This window comes from Arachis hypogaea, chromosome 4 (assembly GCF_003086295.3).
Source record: "Arachis hypogaea cultivar Tifrunner chromosome 4, arahy.Tifrunner.gnm2.J5K5, whole genome shotgun sequence".
Lineage (NCBI taxonomy): Eukaryota > Viridiplantae > Streptophyta > Magnoliopsida > Fabales > Fabaceae > Arachis > Arachis hypogaea.
In genome coordinates this window covers 49,741,919-49,760,655 of record NC_092039.1, presented here as the reverse complement: position 1 = coordinate 49,760,655, position 18,737 = coordinate 49,741,919, and the positions used below count along the sequence as shown (strand labels likewise).

Genomic DNA, 18,737 nt, shown 5'->3' with positions numbered 1-18,737 from the left:
GGCGGCATTCAAGAGAGTCCGGAAGGTCTAAACCTTGTTTGTGGTATTCTGAGTAGGATTCAAGGATTGAATAACTGTGACGAGTTTCAAACTCGCGATTGTGGGGCGTTAGTGACAGACGCAAAAGAATCACTGGATTCTATTCCAACATGATCGAGAACCGACAGCTGAATAGCCGTGCTGTGACAGAGCGCGTTGAACATTTTCACTGAGAGGACGGGACTGTAGCCATTGACAACGGTGATGCCCAACATACAGCTTGCCATGGAAAGGAGTAAGAAGGATTGGATGAAAACAGTAGGAAAGCAGAGAGACGGAAGGGACAAAGCATCTCCATACGCTTATCTGAAATTCTCACCAATGAATTGCATAAGTATCTCTATCTTATTTTATGTTTTATTCATAAATCATCTATAACCATTTGAATCTACCTGATTGAGATTTACAAGATGACCATAGCTTGTTCATACCAACAATCTCCGTGGATCGACCCTTACTCGCGTAAGGTTTATTACTTGGACGACCCAGTGCACTTGCTGGTTAGTTGTGCGAAGTTGTGATAAAGAGTTGAGATTGCAATTGAGCGTACCATGTTGATGGTGCCATTGATGATCACAATTTCGTGCACCAAGTTTTTGGCGCCGTTGCCGGGATTGTTCGAGTTTGGACAACTGACGGTTCATCTTGTTGCTTAGATTAGGTATTTTTCAGAATTTTTTAAGAATGAATTCTAATGTTTCAAGGTGATGTTCTTATCATCACCAAAGCTGATTGATCTTCATCAATTTAGCTCTTGAATGTAATGTCCTGCTGAAGCTTGGCTAGCCATGTCTAATTCCTTTAGACTGAAGCTTTAGACTAACAATGCATGATTCTTGGAATTCTTATTAAAAGTTTTGATCCTCTTTATCTTCTTTTTCCACATAATTTTCGAAAAAACCAAAAAAAATTACAAAATCATAAAAACCAAAAATATTTCCTGTTTGAGTCTAGTGTCTCATTTTAAGTTTGGTGTCAATTGCATGTTTCTGTTCTTCTTGCATTTATCATGTGTCTTCATTGATCTTCAAGTTGTTCATGATGATTTACTTACTCTGATCTTTCAATTCTCTTTTTGTGTGTTTTGTTGTTTCTCATATGCATTCTCAATTTGTTAGTGTCAGTAGTATACAAACTTCTAAGTTTGGTGTCTTGCATGCATTGTTTATTTAATTTTAGTTGCATTTTGATTTTTCCTCATCATTAAAAATCCAAAAAAAATTAATTTGTGTCTTTTCAAGTCAATAATGCAGAGAATTGAAAATTCAGAACATACAGCAGAGGAATTACACAGAAAAAGCTGGGCGTTCAAAATGCCCAGTGAAGAAGGAAAACTGGCGTTTAAATGCCAGCCAGGGCACCTGGCTGGGCGTTTAACGCCCAAAAGGGTAGCATTTTGGGCGTTAAACGCCATAATGTATACCATTCTGGGCGTTTAACGCTAGGATGGCACAAGAGGGAAGGTTTTCTTTTTAACTCAATTTTTTTTTTCAAGTTTTCAAAATTTTTCAAAATCAAATATTTTTCAAATCATATCTTTTCAATCATATATTTTCAAAATCAATTTCTTTCCATTTTCAAAGATACCTGCTAACAATTAATGATTTGATTCAACATTTCAAGTATGTTGCCTTTTCTGTTGAGAAAGGTTTAATGTTTGAATCATATCTTTTCTTGTTAGCCAAGTCATTAATTTTAAAAAAATCAAATCTTTTTAAATTGTTTCTCAATCATATCTTTTCAATCACATCTTTTTAAAACCATAACTTTTCAATCATATCTTCTTAATCACATCTTTTTCGAAAATAGTTTTCAATCATATCTTTTTTATTTCTAATTTCAAAATCTTTTTCAAAAATCACTTTACTTCTTTCTCAATCTTAGTTTTCGAAAATCATCAATCAATTTTCAAAATTCTTTTTCAAAATCTTTTAACTTATTTTCGAAAATTCTTCCCTTCTTCTCACATCCTAATTCTTCTACCTCCTCCTTCTATTCCTCTGAAACCTCAAGGAATCTCTATACTGTGACATAGAGGATTCCATATTTTCTTGTTCTCTTCTCTTTCATATGAGCAGGAGCAAAGACAAAAGCACTTTTGTTGAGGTTGACCCTGAACCTGAAAGGACCTTGAAGCGAAAGCTAAGAGAAGCTAAAGCACAACTCTCTGTAGAGGACCTAGCAGAATTCTTCAAAGAAGAAGACATGGCAGCTGAAAACAACAACAATTCCAACAATGCAAGGAAGGTGCTGGGTGACTTTACTGCACCTACTCCCGACTTTTATGGGAGAAGCATCTCTATCCCTGCCATTGGAGCAAACAACTTTGAGCTTAAGCCTCAATTAGTTTCTCTAATGCAACAGAATTGCAAGTTCCATGGACTTCCATTGGAAGATCCTCATCAGTTTTTAGCTGAATTCTTGCAAATCTGTGACACTGTCAAGACCAATAGGGTTAACCCTGAGGTCTACAGACTTATGCTATTCCCTTTCGCTGTAAGAGACAGAGCTAGGATATGGTTGGATTCACAACCTAAAGAAAGCCTGAACTCTTGGGAAAAGCTAGTCAATGCCTTCTTGGCAAAGTTCTTTCCACCTCAAAAATTGAGTAAGCTTAGAGTGGAAGTCCAAACCTTCAGACAGAAGGAAGGTGAATCCCTCTATGAAGCTTGGGAAAGATACAAATAATTGGTTAGAAAGTGTCCTTCTGACATGCTTTCTGAGTGGAGCATCATAGGTATCTTCTATGATGGTCTGTCTGAACTGTCCAAGATGTCATTGGATAGCTCTGCTGGATGGTCTCTTCATCTGATGAAGACGCCTGCAGAATCTCAAGAACTGATTGAAATGGTTGCAAATAACTGATACTAGCATAAACTTGATATGCTACGATTTAGGAAATTGCACAATCGGCAAAAATTCCTTCCGGCAAGTGCACCGGTTATCGTCAAGTAAAAACTCACAATAGAGTGAGGTCGAATCCCACAAGGATTGGTTGAATGAGCAATTCGGATTAGAAGTTTGTTCTAGTTGAGCGGAATCAAGATTTAGATGAGAATTGTGGAATCTTAAATTGCATGAATTAAAGAGCGAGAAGTTAAAGTGCTGAAATTAAAAAGGGATGGGGGTGATTGCATGAATTTAATTGCAGAATATAAAGAGAAGTGTAGATCAGAAATGGGGAATTCATTGGGTTTCAGGAGATATTGAGATCTCCGAATCAACACATCTTTATCCCTTCCTCAACCAATGCATTCATTGAATTTTGCTTGGCAATCTTCTATGATTGGATCCCAATCCCTTGGCTCACCAATTCTCTCTAAAAACAAACAGATTCCCAATCCCTTGGTTTAAATGTTCATAAGAAGAGATGATGCTCGATCTCTGATTATACCACACAGTTTCATGAACCACAATTTGGTAGGATTACATGTCACAATATCCATCCAAACCCCAATCCAATTCACTGTGAGAAAGCTTCTCTAGCATGAATCCTCCATTCCTTTCCCAAGGTTCCGAAGGATTCCAATTATGGATAGTTTCTTTCCCAAGACAACTAACCAATGGAATTAGATCGAGAAGCTTTCTAACAAAATTCAAGAGAAAAGATTGAAGAAGAAGATAAAAACTATTATTGATTCATTGAATTACAATAGAGCTCCCTAACCCAATGAAAGGGGTTTAGTGAATCATAGCTCTGAATTCAATTACAAAGAGTATGAAAACTAGCAAAATGATCAAAAAGTTCCCAAGTGTAAAAAGTGCTAACTAACTTAAATTCTATCCTATTTATACACTTTCTAAATTGAGCTTCTGTTGTGTTTCATGGGCTTTGAGGCCTTTCCCTGATTTCCTTTTGCTTTGGGTTTATGGTCCAAAATCCTGATGAGGCTGTGATCCAATTCTGTAACATTCATTGAGCAAACTTAGTGATAATCAAGTAATGACACATGACTCAACAAATTGAAATTCCAGACTCATCAATTCTTCAAGCCCAATCCCATAAACCATGATATTCAATTGGCTTTCATACCATAATACGTTTAAGTTAATGTTTGGTGCTCAAATGCTAACTTAAACTTCAATATATTTGGCCCAGAAACCCTTTCAAAAAGTGGCGTTTAAGTTGCAGTTTAAGCTTAAACTGCAACTTAAACGTTGGACACTCCTGGAGGTGGTATAATTCAAGCACGTTTAAGCTTCAGTTTAAGGTTAAACTGAAGCTTAAACTTGGAAATGGAAGAAAGCAACTACGGAGTGTGGAATGGTCGAACACGTTTAAGCTTCAGTTTAAGGTTAAACTGAAGCTTAAACGTGGAAATGAGAAAGCAACCCTGGAGGCAAATTGTGGTCGAACACGTTTAAGCTCCAGTTTAAGGTTAAACTGGAGCTTAAACGTGGAAATGAAGAAAGGAGCCCAGGAGTGTGAAATGTCGAACACGTTTAAGCTCCAGTTTAAGCTTAAACTGGAGCTTAAACGTGGAAATGGCTTCCTGGTGCATGATTTGGGTCAAACACGTTTAAGCTCCAGTTTAAGGTTAAACTGGAGCTTAAACGTGGAAATGCTCCTTTGGTGCCTTTCTTATTCTGGCGTTTAACTTCCAGTTTAAGGTTAAACTGGAGGTTAAACACCAGTTTCAGTATTTCTCAGCTTTCATGATTCTGGCGTTTAACTTCCAGTTTAACCTTAAACTGGAGGTCAAACGCCACTTTCAGCTTTGGTGCATTTCTTATTCTGGCGTTTAACTTCCAGTTTAAGGTTAAACTGGAGGTTAAACGCCACTTTCAGCATTATATGGCTTGGCAGTTTAAGTTCTAGTTTAAGCTTAAACTGGAACTTAAACTCCACATGTGATCTTCAAGCTTCCTTTATTGATTTTGTTGCTTCCTTGCCTAGCCTCTTCTTCCATGAAATCATCCAAACAACTGCATCAAAGTCTTGCAAAATTTCATGAGAATTCTTCCATTCATAGCATTCAAGTAATATTACTAAAAACTCATGGAATTTGCATCAAAATCATACTGTTTGGATGGTTCATTGCTTTGTTGTTCATTTAACCATTCTTGGTTACTTTAAGCTCAAAAAAAATGCATAAAACAACTAAAACTAACAGAAAAATGCTAGTGAAACTAGCCTAAGATGCCTTGGCATCACAACACCAAACTTAATACTTGCTTGTCCCTAAGCAAGTCCTGAGTTATTTGAGAAGAAAGTATGAAACAGAAAGCAATTACATTGGCTATATTAGCAAGCATTTGAAGTTCATCAGAAGGGTTTTATGCAGAAAGTTGCAGCATCACTTTTTCATTCTTATCAGGTAAAATTATCACTTTTTCATTGCATCCATCAAACACTGCTATGGCCTCTTGTTATTCTTATGTCCTTGGCACTTTTCCTTTCTTTGTTTTTTTTTTCTTTTTCTTAGAGCTCCTTTGCTCCTTGTTTGCTCAGTGTCATGTGTTGCACAAGCCTTTGGCATTTTCTTTTTCTTATCAGTGCATTACACATATCCACTACAGGCATTTTAGTTCACATTTCTTCTTGAGACATTGGTGCCTAGCACCTCTTTGTGTGACTAAATGTTTTGTATTTAGGTTGCTCTTGATAATGGACTTTTGGTTGATAATCCCGGGTTAGTTAACCCGAGTTACCAAGTGTTGAAACACTCCTCAGAACCTATTCATCCAAGCATATCCTTAATACATAAACATCACAGGCATTTGTCTCAGAAGTTCAAATCATTGGTGCCTAGCTTATTTTCTCAATTCTTTTTCTTGCTTTTTGGTTGCCCTTTTTCAGTGGCTTTTTCTTCTTCTTTTTCTTTCTTTTTCATGGCCAAAGACATTTATTTATCAAGATCCATAGACAGTATTCAACTTCTACAAAAATGATAATTCTACACTCAATTTCTAGTGATCTGACTAAACAATCAAGCATGCATACCACCACTTAATTCTACTTGATTTGTCACTAATTGAGCCAAGTTACTTTTGTTCAAACTTTTATTTTATTTTTGGAAACAGAACAAGCATGGCAAGCATTTGTTTAAGAAGGTGAAGTTATATCCAAACATCTAGGCATTCACTTTATTCAAAGCAGTAAACAGACAAACATACTAGAAACTTCACATTCCAGAAAGATTCAACAATTACAGTTTAAACCAGAACAAGCATGCTTTTGTTTGCCTTTTAAAGAATGGTCAAGGAACAACACCACCTTGTGAAATTTCTTGTTTTCTCTTTGTTGCCAGGAAACAATTTGATTTCTCCTTCTTCTCCTAGTTGTTGCTTCATGTTCTTTCTAAGATCCTTGTTTCCTTTCCTGCAAAGAGTGATGAAGTTTCTTGCTTCTCAAGCACTTGAGTGGTTAGCTCAACTATGTATGGGCAAGTGTCTGAGTCTTAAGTTGGTGTGTGAACACCAAACTTAGTCTCCTACTTACTCCTCTGCTCTTTGAATCCTTGAATTCTCCTTGGAATGAAGTTGCTGCTAAGGATTTTAAGCATTTCTGTGATTGCTTAGAATGGTTGTTTCTTTCATATAATTCAAAGGTTGTTGTGTTCAGTTGATCTGTATGGTGGAACACCAAACTTAGAGTCACACATTCCCCTTTGAATTATTGATCCACGAATTCATTGTTTGGTGTGAAACACCAAACTTAATTCTTTGCAATGCACAGAAACTACTTCACCTTTTTATTGAAACAAATAAAAGAAACAGCAAAGGAGTATTACCTCAGGTTGGGTTGCCTCCCAACAAGCGCTTCTTTAACGTCACTAGCTTGACGGTTGTCTTCCTCAGTTGAGGTGATATTTAACCTTGTCCTTCTCCTCCACATCTCCCAAGTAATGTTTGAGTCTTTGACCATTCACAGTGAAGGTTCGTTGTGACTTTTCTTCCATGATTTCTACTTGTCCATATTGGGAGACCTTGGTGACAAGGAATGGTCCAGACCACCTTGATTTTAGCTTCCCTGGAAATAGCTTCAGCCTAGAATTGTAGAGCAATACTTTTTGTCCTTCTTCAAATTTCCTTGGGGCTATGTTGCTGTCATGCTTCTTCTTTGCTCTTTCTTTGTAAATTTTGGCATTCTCATAAGCTTCAGCTCTGAATTCTTCCAACTCTTGAATTTGCAACATCCTTCTTTATCCAGCAGCTTTGCTGTCCAAGTTCAAGAGTTTCAAGGCCCAGAATACCTTGTGCTCCAACTCCAGTGGCAAATGGCACGCTTTTCCATATACTAGTTGGTAAGGAGACATTCCAATTGGTGTTTTGAAAGCTGTCCTATATGCCCAAAGAGCATCATCTAGCTTAATCGACCAGTCCTTCCTTGAAGTTCCCACAGTCTTTTCCAGGATTCTTTTGAGTTCCCTATTAGATATTTCGGCTTGCCCACTTGTCTGTGGATGGTATGGTGTGGCTACCTTGTGTTTGACTCCATATTTTAGAAGCAATGCCTCTAATGGTCTGTTGCAGAAGTGGCTTCCTCCATCACTGATGATTGCTCTTGGAACCCCAAAACGGCAAAAAATGTGTTTTCTGAGGAAGTTCATGACTACCTTATTATCATTGGTTGGAGTTGCTATTGCTTCAACCCATTTGGAGACATAGTCTACTGCCACAAGAATGTAATTATTTGAGTATGAGGTGGGAAAGGGTCCCATGAAATCTATTCCCCATACATCAAACAATTCAAGTTCCAGAATGAATTGTTGTGGCATTTCATTTCTTCTTGGCAGGTTCCCCGCTTTCTGGCATTCATGGCAGTGCTTCACTAGTTCCTTTGCATCTTTGAAGATAGTGGGCCAATAAAAACCACACTGCAACACCTTGGCTGCTGTTCTTTCTCCTGCAAAATGTCCTCCATAAGTGGAGCCATGGCAGTCCCATAAGACTTCCCTTCCTTCTTCCTCTGATATGCATCTTCTGAGTATGCCATCCTAACATTTTTTGAACAAGTATGGTTCATCCCAGATGAAGTATTTGGCATCATTTACTAATTTCTTCTTTTGATGCTTGTTAAATTCCAACGGCAAACTCCCAGTGGCTTTGAAGTTTGCTATGTCTGCAAACCATGGTGCTTTGTGAATTACCATGAGTTGTTCATCAGGGAAGCACTCATTTATATGTGTGCTTTGTGTGCTTCCTTCTTCACATGGTATTCTTGATAAATGGTCTGCCACCTTGTTCTCTACACCCTTATTGTCTTTGATTTCAATGTCAAATTCCTGCAACAAAAGAACCCATCTAATAAGTCTTGGTTTGGATTCTTGTTTAGCAAGTAAGTATTTTAAAGCTGAATGATCTGTGAAGACAATGACTTTAGATCCAATGAGATAGGATCTAAATTTGTCAAATGCAAAGACTATTGCCAAGAGTTCTTTTTCAGTGGTTGTGTAATTCCTTTGGTTATCATTCAAGACTTTACTGGCATAATAAATCACATGTACCAAATTGTCTTTCCTTTGTCCTAACACTGCCCCAATAGCAAGGTCTGATGCATCACACATCAGTTTAAAAGGTAAGTTCCAATCAGGCGGGGCAATGATAGGTGTAGAGGAAAGTTTTTGCTTCAAAAGTTCATAGGCTAGCATGCAATTTTTATCAAATACAAAGGGTGTATCAGAGACAAGCAAGTTACTCAAAGGTTTGGCTATTTTAGAAAAGTCTCTAATAAACCTTCTGTAAAAGCCAGCGTGTCCCAAAAAACTCCTAACTGCCTTGACATTACTTGGTGGAGGTAGTTTTTCAATGAGTTCCACCTTAGCTCTGTCCACCTCAATGCCTCTATTAGACACTTTATGGCCAAGGACTATTCCTTCTGTGACCATGAAATGACACTTTTCCCAGTTTAATACTAGGTTGGTCTCTTGGCATCTCTTAAGCACCAAGGCAAGGTGGTGTAGGCAGCTAGGAAAAGAATTTCCAAACACAGAAAAATCATCCATGAAAACCTCAATAAACTTTTCGATCATGTCCGAAAAGATGGACAGCATGCACCTTTGGAAAGTGGCAGGTGCATTGCACAATCCAAAGGGCATGCGTCTATACGCAAAAACTCCATATGGACAAACAAATGATGTTTTCTCTTAATCTCTTGGATCAACTACTATCTGATTATAGCCTGAGTATCCATCCAGAAAGCAATAGTAAGCATGTCCTGCAAGCCTTTCAAGCATCTGATCCATGAATGGGAGTGGGAAATGATCTTTTCTGGTGGCTTTATTGAGCTTCCTGTAGTCTATGCACATCCTCCACCCAGTGACAGTTCTTGTGGGTATGAGTTCGTTCCTCTCATTTGGCACCACAGTTATGCCACCTTTCTTGGGAACTACATGGATGGGACTAACCCATGGGCTATCAGAAATGGGGTAGATTACCCCTGCCTGCCATAACTTTATGACCTCCTTTTGTACCACTTCTTTCATGACGGGATTCAATCTTCTCTGAGCTTGAATGGAGGGTCTAGCATCCTCTTCTAACAAGATTTTATGCATGCATATGGATGAACTTATCCCCTTCAAATCAGCTAGGGTCCATCCAATGGCATCTTGATGAGTTTGTAGCACCTTGATCAATTCTTCTTCCTGTTCTTGGCTCAGGGCAGAGCTAATGATAACAGGATGGCTCTCATCACTACCCAAGTATGCATACTTGAGATTAGGGGGCAATGCTTTGAGCTCAGGTTTTGGTGCTTCCTTCTCTTCTTTCACTCTCTCTGGCATGCTTGGCATGGTTGTTTCAGCAGCCTTGATGTCACTAACTTCAATATCCTTGGTGAACTCCTCCTCTGCCACTTCCTTTGTTGTTTCCTCAAAGGTTTCTTGTATTGCAATGTCCACTACATCCACCCTCATGCATTCCTTTAGTGATTCTGATGGATAGCTCATTGCCTTGAATACGTTAAACACCAATTTCTCATCATGTAGTCTAAGAGTGAGTTCACCCTTTTGGACATCTATGATGGCTCCAGCAGTAGCCAGGAAGGGTCTTCCCAGAATTATTGAAGCTTTGGCTTCTTCCTCCATATCCAACACCACAAAATCGGCAGGAAATATAAAATCTCCCACTTTCACCAACAAATCCTCAACTATCCCATGAGGGAATTTAAAAGTTCGATCTGCCAATTGGAGGGCCATTCTTGTTGGTTTGGCTTCCTCAATCTTTATTCTTCTCATCATTGTTAGAGACATCAAATTGATACTGGCCCCTAAGTCACACAAGGCCTTCTCCACCATGACTTCTCCTATGATGCAGGGGATTTGGAAACTGCCTAGATCCTTCAATTTCTGAGGCAATTTGTGCTGAATGATGGCACTGCATTCTTCAGTTAACAACACAGTTTCCTCGTTTCTCCAGCTTCTCTTCTTGGTCATTAATTCCTTTAAGAATTTTGCATAGAGTGGCATTTGCTCTATTGCCTCAGCAAACGGAATGTTGATTTGAAGCTTCTTGAAAATCTCCAAGAATCTGGAGAATTGGCCATCCTTTTCACTTTTCATCAAATGTTGAGGATATGGTGCTTTAGGTGTATAAGGCTTCAGGACCTCTTTTTCTTTTTCTTTTGTTGCAGATGGTGTAAAAGATTGTCCCTGTTCCTTGTCTCTCACATTTTCCTTTGCTTCATCCTCTGTGGTTTCCTTTGAGATCTCCTTTAGCTTCTTTCCACTTCTGAAGGTTATGGCCTTACATTCTTCCCTTGCAATAGCCTTGGCAGCATGAGAAACGCTTGGCCCAGGGGTTTGCTTAGACAAATACATAATTTGATTTTCTAGCTTCTGGATGGCAGCTCCTTGGTTTTGCAAGTTAGAATTTACTTCTTCCTTAAAAGCTTTCAATTCGGTTATGTCTTGACTCATGGTTGCAAGCATTCCTTCTATCCTGTTTAATTGATCTTGAAATTGTTGGTTCGGATTAGGTTGGGCAGGTTGATTATTTTGGCCATGATATGATGGTTGGGAGTAAGTGTTTTGTGTGGTTTGGTATGATCTTTGGTTGGAGTTTTGGTATGTGGAATTGTTATGTTGGTTGTGGTTGTAAGGTTTGTGGTTTTGTGGTTGGGTTTGCTGGTTTCCCCATCCAAATTTTGGGTGGTTTTTCCATCCTGGGTTGTAAGTGTTGGAATGTGGATCATATGATTGCCTTTGTTGGTTTCCCACATAGTTGGCCTCTTCCCAATCACCTCCTTCAGTGCTTACTTCCTCTTGATCTTGTGTGTGTATTGCAGCCACTTGCTTTGTGTCTAATTTCCTGGTGAGCTCTGCTAGTTGCTTGGCAAACACCTTGTTTTGGGCTAGAATTGTATCAACATGGTTCAGCTCCATGACTCCCTTACTGTTGTGTCTCTCTGAAGCATAGTAGTACTCATTCTCAGCCACTGTCTCAATCACTTCAATGGCTTCTTCCACAGTCTTTTTCCTATTCAATGAACCTCCTGATGAATGGTCTACAGCCTTCCTTGATTCATAAGAAAGTCCATCATAGAAAATATGCAATTGCACCCAGTCATGGAACATGTCTGGTGGGCATTTCCTTGTCAATTCTTTGAACCTCTCCCATGCCTCGTAGAGGGTTTCACCATCCTGTTGTCTAAAAGTCTGAACCTCAGATCGAAGCCTATTGACCTTTTGTGGGGGGTAGAAACGTGCCAGAAACTTGCTTTCCACCTCATCCCAGGTTGTTAGGCTCCCCCTTGGGAATGATTCCAGCCACTTAGTTGCTTTGTCCCTAAGTGAAAATGGGAACAAGAGCAGTTTATAGGCATCTTCCTGGACTCCATTGGACTTCACAGTGTCACAAATTCTCAGGAATTTTGTGAGATGTTGGTTTGGGTCTTCATTAGCACTCCCACCAAATGAACAATGATCCTCCACCAGTGATATTAGCTGTGGTTTGAGTTCAAAATTGTTGGCCTGAATGGGTGGTTTCTGAATGCTGCTACCACAATTCCCAGAGGTTGGGTTTATGTATGAACCAAGAACCCTCCTCTCGGGAATGGCATTGTTTCCATTAGCCCTCTCATGGTTGTGAACTTCTCTATCCATGTTGAGATATAAAGCTTCCTCAAAATTGTCCTCAGATTCTCCTTCAGATTCTTCTTCTCTCAGTACTCTCTTCCCTCTTGCTTCCCTTATAAGTTTATGAAGGGTCCTCTCTGGTTCGGTATATGGAGGAGTTTTTGTCTCTCCTCTCCTACCTGTCATACAAGAACACACCACACGCAACAAACAAGTGGAATACTCTTGGTTAATGGAAGAGTATGGTTAGAGCAGTTGAGGAATTAATTCAAATAGTTAGTGGGTCAGTGAGTTAGTTGCCTGAAATGAAAGGTATAAGAAAGAAAAAGCAAATAACAGAGTGCAGAAATTAAAATTCAACAAGTAACTTGAACTAAATTATCAAAACAAGAAAAATGCTCAAACTAGTTAACTTCCAATTTGAGAATTGTCAATCGAAAACCAATCCCCGGCAACGGCGCCATAAACTTGATACTAGCATAAACTTGATATGCTACGATTTAGGAAATTGCACAATCGGCAAAAATTCCTTCCGGCAAGTGCACCGGTTATCGTCAAGTAAAAACTCACAATAGAGTGAGGTCGAATCCCACAAGGATTGGTTGAATGAGCAATTCGGATTAGAAGTTTGTTCTAGTTGAGCGGAATCAAGATTTAGATGAGAATTGCGGAATCTTAAATTGCATGAATTAAAGAGCGAGAAGTTAAAGTGCTGAAATTAAAAAGGGATGGGGGTGATTGCATGAATTTAATTGCAGAATATAAAGAGAAGTGTAGATCAGAAATGGGGAATTCATTGGGTTTCAGGAGATATTGAGATCTCCGAATCAACACATCTTTATCCCTTCCTCAACCAATGCATTCATTGAATTTTGCTTGGCAATCTTCTATGATTGGATCCCAATCCCTTGGCTCACCAATTCTCTCTAAAAACAAACAGATTCCCAATCCCTTGGTTTAAATGTTCATAAGAAGAGATGATGCTCGATCTCTGATTATACCACACAGTTTCATGAACCACAATTTGGTAGGATTACATGTCACAATATCCATCCAAACCCCAATCCAATTCACTGTGAGAAAGCTTCTCTAGCATGAATCCTCCATTCCTTTCCCAAGGTTCCGAAGGATTCCAATTATGGATAGTTTCTTTCCCAAGACAACTAACCAATGGAATTAGATCGAGAAGCTTTCTAACAAAATTCAAGAGAAAAGATTGAAGAAGAAGATAAAAACTATTATTGATTCATTGAATTACAATAGAGCTCCCTAACCCAATGAAAGGGGTTTAGTGAATCATAGCTCTGAATTCAATTACAAAGAGTATGAAAACTAGCAAAATGATCAAAAAGTTCCCAAATGTAAAAAGTGCTAACTAACTTAAATTCTATCCTATTTATACACTTTCTAAATTGAGCTTCTGTTGTGTTTCATGGGCTTTGAGTCCTTTCCCTGATTTCCTTTTGCTTTGGGTTTATGGTCCAAAATCCTGATGAGGCTATGATCCAATTCTGTAACATTCATTGAGCAAACTTAGTGATAATCAAGTAATGACACATGACTCAACAAATTGAAATTCCAGACTCATCAATTCTTCAGGCCCAATCCCATAAACCATGATATTCAATTGGGTTTCATACCATAATACGTTTAAGTTAATGTTTGGTGCTCAAATGCTAACTTAAACTTCAATATATTTGGCCCAGAAACCCTTTCAAAAAGTGGCGTTTAAGTTGCAGTTTAAGCTTAAACTGCAACTTAAACGTTGGACACTCCTGGAGGTGGTATAATTCAAGCACGTTTAAGCTTCAGTTTAAGGTTAAACTGAAGCTTAAACTTGGAAATGGAAGAAAGCAACTACGGAGTGTGGAATGGTCGAACACGTTTAAGCTTCAGTTTAAGGTTAAACTGAAGCTTAAACGTGGAAATGAGAAAGCAACCCTGGAGGCAAATTGTGGTCGAACACGTTTAAGCTCCAGTTTAAGGTTAAACTGGAGCTTAAACGTGGAAATAAAGAAAGGAGCCCAGGAGTGTGAAATGTCGAACACGTTTAAGCTCCAGTTTAAGCTTAAACTGGAGCTTAAACGTGGAAATGGCTTCCTGGTGCATGATTTGGGTCGAACACGTTTAAGCTCCAGTTTAAGGTTAAACTGGAGCTTAAACGTGGAAATGCTCCTTTGGTGCCTTTCTTATTCTGGCGTTTAACTTCCAGTTTAAGGTTAAACTGGAGGTTAAACGCCAGTTTCAGTATTTCTCAGCTTTCATGATTCTGGCATTTAACTTCCAGTTTAACCTTAAACTGGAGGTCAAACGCCACTTTCAGCTTTGGTGCATTTCTTATTCTGGCGTTTAACTTCCAGTTTAAGGTTAAACTGGAGGTTAAACGCCACTTTCAGCATTATATGGCTTGGCAGTTTAAGTTCCAGTTTAAGCTTAAATTGGAACTTAAACTCCACATGTGATCTTCAAGCTTCCTTTATTGATTTTGTTGCTTCCTTGCCTAGCCTCTTCTTCCATGAAATCATCCAAACAACTGCATCAAAGTCTTGCAAAATTTCATGAGAATTCTTCCATTCATAGCATTCAAGTAATATTACTAAAAACTCATGGAATTTGCATCAAAATCATACTGTTTGGATGGTTCATTGCTTTGTTGTTCATTTAACCATTCTTGGTTACTTTAAGCTCAAAAAAAATGCATAAAACAACTAAAACTAACAGAAAAATGCTAGTGAAACTAGCCTAAGATGCCTTGGCATCAATAACCAATTCATGTACACTTCTGAAAGGAATTCTGTGAACAATGGGACGAATTAGAAGAAAGGAGTTCTTGAGATTGATACTTTGAATGCCATATTGGCTCAGAACAAAATATTGACTCAGCAAGTCAATATGATTTCTCAAAGTTTGTCTGGAATGCAAGCTGCACCAGGCAGTACTAAGGACGCTTCATCTAAAGAAGAAGCTTATGATCCTGAGAACCCTTCAATGGAAGAGGTGAATTACATAGGAGAACCCTATGGAAACACCTATAATCCTTCATGGAGAAATCATCCAAATCTCTCATGGAAGGATCAACAGAGACCTCAACAAGGTTTCAACAACAATAATGGTGGAAGAAACAGGTTTAGCAATGGCAAGCCTTTTCCATCATTTTCTCAGCAACAGACACAGAATCCTAAGCAGAGCCACTCTGACTTAGCAACCATGGTCTCTGATCTAATCAAAACCACTCAAAGTTTCATGACAGAAATAAGGTCCTCCATTAGAAACTTGGAGGCACAAGTGGGTCAGCTGAGTAAGAAAGCTACTGAACTCCCTCCTAGTACTCTTCCAAGCAATACAGAAGAGAATCCAAAAGGAGAGTGCAAGGCCATCAACATGGCCGAACTTGGAGAGGAGAAAGAGGCAGTGAGCGCCACTGAGGAAGACCTCAATGGACGTCCACTGGCATCCAATGAGTTCCCTAATGAGGAACCATGGGAATCTGAGGCTCACACTGAGACCATAGAGATTCCATTGGATTTACTTCTGCCATTCATGAGCTCTGATGAGTATTCTTCCTCTGAAGAGGATGAAGATGTCACTAAAGAGCAAGTTGCTAAGTACCTTGGAGCAATCATGAAGCTAAATGACAAGTTATTTGGTAATGAGACTTGGGAGGATGAACCCCCTTTGCTCACCAAAGAACTGGCTGACTTGTCTAGGCAGAAACTACCTCAAAAGAGACAGGACCCTGGGAAGTTCTCAATACCTTGTACAATAGGCACCATGACCTTTAAGAAGGCTCTGTGTGACCTAGGGTCAAGCATAAACCTCATGCCTCTCTCTGTAATGGAGAAGCTAGGGATCTTTGAGGTACAAGCTGCAAGAATCTCACTAGAGATGGCAGACAATTCAAGAAAACAAGCTTATGGACTTGTAGAGGATGTTCTGGTAAAAGTTGAAGACCATTACATCCCTGCTGATTTCATAGTCCTAGAGACTAGGAAGTGCATGGATGAATCCATCATCCTTGGCAGACCATTCCTAGCCACAACAAAGGCTGTGATTGATGTTGACAGAGGAGAATTGATCATTCAAGTGAATAAAGAATCCTTTTTGTTTAAGACTCAAGGATATCCCCCTGTAACCATGGAGAGGAAGCATGAAGAGCTTCTCTCATAACAGAGTCAAACAGAGCCCCCACAGTCAAACTCTAAGTTTGGTGTTGGGAGGCCTCAACTAACTTCTAAGTTTGGTGTTGAACCCCCACATTCAAACTCTAAGTTTGGTGTTGGGAGGTTCTAACATTACTCTGAGTATTTGTGAGGCTCCATGAGAGCCCACTGTCAAGCTACTGACATTAAAGAAGCGCTTGTTGGGAGGCAACCCAATGTTATATTTATCTATATTTCCTTTGTTATTTTATGTTTTCTATAGGTTGATGATCATGGGAAGTCACAAAATCAATTGAAAAAGCAAAAACAGCATGAAAAACAGAAAGAAAAACAGCACACCCTGGAGGAAAAACTTGCTGGCGTTTAAACGTCAGTAAGGGCAGCAAATGGGTGTTTAACGCCCAGTCTGGCACCATTCTGGGCGTTTAACGCCAGAAAAGGGCACCAGACTGGCGTTAAACGCCAGGAAAGGGCAAGAAGCTGGCATTAAACGCCAGAAATGGGCACTAGCCTGGCGTTTAACGCCAGAATTGGCATAAGGGAGCATTTTTGCTCTCCACTTGGTGCAGGGATGAATTTTCCTTGACACCTCAGGATCTGTGGACCCCATAGGATCCCCACCTACCCCACCACTCTCTCTCCTCTTCACCAATTCACCAATCACCTCAACACCTCTTTCCAAAAAACCCCTCACCTATTATATCCCATTATTCTCTTCACCACTCACATCCACCCTTCATAAAACCCCACCTACCTCACCATTCAAATTCAAACCACTTTCCCTTCCAAAACCACCCATCCATGACCGAACCCTACCCCTCTCCCTACCCCTCTATAAACCCTTCTTCACTCCTTCATTTTCACACAACCTAAACACTACTTCTCCCCCTTGGCCGAACCACAAAGCCACCTCCATCTCCTCTATTTCTTCTTCTTCTACTCTCTTCTTTCTTCTTTTGTTCAAGGACGAGCAAAACTTCTAAGTTTGGTGTGGTAAAAGCATTGCTTTTTGTTTTTTAATAACCATTTATGGCATCTAAGGCCGAAGAAACCTCTAGAAAGAGGAAAGGGAAGGCAAAAGCTTCCACCTCCGAGTCATGGGAAATGGAGAGATTCATCTCAAGGGTACATCAAGACCACTTCTATGAAGTTGTGGGCATGAAGAAGGTGATCCCCGAGGTCCCTTTCAAACTCAAAAAGAGTGAATATCCGGAGATCCGACATGAGATCTGAAAAAGAGGTTGGGAAGTTCTTACCAACCCCATTCAACAAGTCGGAATCTTAATGGTTCAAGAGTTCTATGCCAATGCATAGATCACCAAGAACCACGATCAAAGTGTGAACCTGGACCCAAAGAATTTGCTTACAATGGTTCGGGGGAAATGCTTAGATTTTAGTCCGGAAAATGTAAGGTTGGCATTCAACTTGCCCATGATGCAAGGAGATGAACAACCTTACACTAGAAGGGTCAACTTTGATCAAAGGTTGGACCAAGTCCTCATAGACATTTGTGAAGAGGGCGCTCAATGGAAGAGAGATTCAAGAGGGAAGCCAGTTCAACTGAGAAGGCATGACCTCAAGCCCGTGGCTAGGTGATGGTTGGAGTTTATCCAACGCTCAATCATTCCCACTAGCAACCGGTCCGAAGTTACTATAGACCGGGCCATCATGATTCATAGCATCATGATTGGAGAGGAAATAGAAGTTCATGAGGTTATATCCCAAGAACTTTATAAGGTGGCGGACAAGTCCTCTACCTTGGCAAGGTTAGCCTTCCCTCATCTCATTTTTCACGTCTGTTATTCAGTCGGAATTGACATAGAGGGAGACACCCTCATGGATGAGGACAAGCCCATCACTAAGAAAAGGATGGAGCAAACAAGAGATCCCACTCATCATGAAATCCCTGAGATGCCTCAAGGGATGCACTTTCTTCCACAAAACTATTGGGAGCAAATCAACACCTCCCTAGGAGAATTGAGTTCCAACATGGGACAACTAAGGGTGGAGCACCAAGAACATTCCATCCTCCTCCATGAAATTAGAGAAGATCAAAGAATCATGAGAGAGGAGCAACAAAGGCAAGGAAGAGACATTGAGGAGCTCAAGCGCTCCATTAGATCTTCAAGAGGAAGAACAAGCCGCCATCACTAAGGTGGACCCATTCTTTAATCTCTTGTCCTTTATTTCTCTATTTTTTGAATTCTTATGCTTATGATCATTAGTGTCTTAGTGTCTATGCCTTAAAGTTATGAATGTCCTATGAATCCATCACCTTTCTTAAATGAAAAAATGTTCTTAATTGAAAAAGAGAAGAATTGCATGAATTTTGAATTTTATAATAGATTAATTATTTTGATGTGGTGGCAATCCTTTGACTTCTGAATGTATGCTTGAACAGTGCATATGTCTTTTGAATTTGTTGTTCATGAATGTTGGCTCTTGAAAGAATGATGAAAAAGGAGACATGTTACTGAGGATCTGAAAAATCATAAAAATGATTCTTGAAGCAAGAAAAAGC

At 39.5% G+C, this 18,737-nt stretch overlaps 2 non-coding genes across 2 annotated transcripts; one reads left to right on the top strand and one right to left on the bottom strand.

Moving 5' to 3' along the window:
• Positions 1-2,649: 2,649 nt before the first annotated feature.
• Positions 2,650-2,757, bottom strand: LOC112798809 (small nucleolar RNA R71). The gene has a single exon (XR_003200406.1). It is a non-coding gene; the product is annotated as a small nucleolar RNA R71 (small nucleolar RNA).
• Positions 2,758-11,553: 8,796 nt separating this feature from the next.
• On the top strand, positions 11,554-11,657 carry LOC112799275 (small nucleolar RNA R71). The gene has a single exon (XR_003200850.1). It is a non-coding gene; the product is annotated as a small nucleolar RNA R71 (small nucleolar RNA).
• The last annotated feature ends 7,080 nt before the right edge of the window (positions 11,658-18,737 follow it).